Source organism: Triticum dicoccoides, chromosome 5A (assembly GCF_002162155.2).
Source record: "Triticum dicoccoides isolate Atlit2015 ecotype Zavitan chromosome 5A, WEW_v2.0, whole genome shotgun sequence".
In the NCBI taxonomy this organism is placed as follows: Eukaryota; Viridiplantae; Streptophyta; class Magnoliopsida; order Poales; family Poaceae; genus Triticum; species Triticum dicoccoides.
The window spans coordinates 318,845,232-318,847,763 of NC_041388.1; positions in this window are offsets into that span (position 1 = coordinate 318,845,232).

Below are 2,532 nucleotides of genomic sequence, written 5' to 3' on the forward strand. Positions count from 1 at the left end.
CAAGGTTGGGCCTTGCTGGAGGAGTTTTATTCAAGGCGAACTGTCAAGGGGTTCCCATTATAACCCAACCGCGTAAGGAACGCAAAATCCAGGAACATAACACCGATATGACGGAAACTAGGGCGGCAAGAGTGGAACAAAACACCAGGCATAAGGCCGAGCCTTCCACCCTTTACCAAGTATATAGATGCATTAATTAAATAAGAGATATTGTGATATCCCAATAAAATATCCATGTTCCAAACATGGAACAAGCTCCAATATTCACCTGCAACTAACAACGCTATAAGAGGGGCTGAGCAAAGCAGTAACATAGCCAAACAACGGTTTGCTAGGACAAGGTGGGTTAGAGGCTTGTCTTAACAATATGGGAGGCATCATAAGCAAGTGGTAGGTATCGTAGCATAGGCATAGCAAAAGAGCGAGCAACTAGCAAGCAAAGATAGAAGTGATTTCGAGGGTATGATCATCTTGCCTGAAATCAGAACGAGTCCATGAAGAAGACAAACGGACATAGTCAAACAAATCCTCACAAACGCGACGTTATCAGAACCAACCCAAAGAAGCAACACCGGAAAGAAGCACACAACATAGTAAACAACCAACACACAAACATGGTATGATATGCGGGATGCGGTATGTGATGCATATGCATGATTTGGACATGAATGATTGAACCTGGCCTCAACTTGGAAATCCAAGAGTGCCACTGGAAATAGGAGGTGATGTCGGTTGAAATCGATATAAAGATCACCGGAATCGGATGCACGGTTTGGAAATGGCAAGCAAAACAAATATGGCACCGGTCTGCGATGAACAGCAAGTGACCAACTAAATGCATCAAGATAAATATGCTAGAACACTCAAACATGGCAACAAAATACATGTCAGGGATCCACTTAAGATGCTTGACAAAAGATGAACACTGAGCTACAGCTAATTCACTCATTAACAAGTTCAAACAAGCATGGCAAAAGGGCAAACGATAACAGGTTTCAGACTTAGTGAAATTAACACAAGGCTGGAATTTATCATCAGGAAGCATACTTTAGAGCATGAAAACTACAAGCTAAAGGAACTTAACATGGCAAATAAAGGCATGGCATGAAGCTACTCAAAGCACTTAACAAAAGTACCTTAGTGACCTTGAGCCAAAAGGGATCAGAAAATACAATTGCAAGCATGTGAACATAGAAAAAACATAAACAGATTCAGACTTTGTGAAAAACTGGAGCATGGCAAAACAGTTAACGAGTAGGCATGTTTACGAGCTCGATGCACTCACTACAGAGCATGGCATGACAAACTAAGCATACACCCATCAAGAAGACATGGCATAGAAGCTAGACATGGCAAGAACAACAACATAGCATGCACGGATCAATAGCAACATCCTCGGCAAAATCGCTAAACATGTCAACAATCTGCCAGGATTATTTTATAGCAAAAGTAGAGCTCGATTGACTCAAGCTAGGGTGCTCCATAAATGCAAACAAAGACATGGATGGATAGCACCACAAGGTTAACAAAACATCCTTACTGATCATCCTCAAAAGAGGCACGAATCACTAGGAAACAACATGAACATAAGGCATAACAACAGAAACAGAACAAGGACTTAGTGAAATTCTAAGTCCCTGAAATCAGCATTGCCGATTACGCTAGTTTGCAAGCTTGTGCTAGTCACCACAAATATCACAAAAATACATGGCAAGCACCCCTGTAAATATGGCATGGCATATAACAAAACACATGTAGAGCTCAGGATCATAACATGCACACATTAATCATGGCAAAAATGACAAAATGCCATTTGCTGAAACAGATCTGGCATAATCCTCACATAGCCCTCTTCCAACAGCATTTCAGGCATCGAGATGAGCTCAAAAGAAAATGATGCAATGAGATGAAATGATGTACTCGTCGAGACGAACATTTTGATATGCTACACGCTCAAAACGGAGCCATGGATGATGAGTTATGGTGCGATGAAAATGCCCCAAAAAATACTAAAATCTAGGGAACTTAGTGAAATTCGGACCTCTCGGGAAAAGTCAACCCAGGACGAAGCGGTGCGGGACGGAGGGATCCGGATCGGAGGGAGACGTTTGGTTGGAGGGATGGGTGGATCTGATCCCAATCCACCAGATCTGATCCGGGAGGAACTCCGGCGAGACGTGGCGCTCTCCGGCGATCGCCGGCGACGAGGGAAGCGGCGACGCGACGAGGGAAGCGACGACGCGATGAGGAGGAGGCAGCAGGGAGGCGCGGCTCCTGCAGGGAGGTCCGGCCGGCGGTGAAGCTCGGCGAGGGAGCTCGGAGGCGGGGCGGCTGCGTGGAAGCCGAGGCCGGGCGACAGAAGTCCGGCGGGGTTCCGGCCGCCGAAGGTGGCACGGGCGGCGCGGACGTGAAGGTCGGCGAGGAGGCGAGGTGATGGATGGCGGCCGGGCGCGAAGTGCGGCAGCGAGCGCGGCGAGAGAGGCGCAGCGGCGGCGGGGCGGCGCGTGGTGGAGGCGGCGGCCGGCGGCGAGG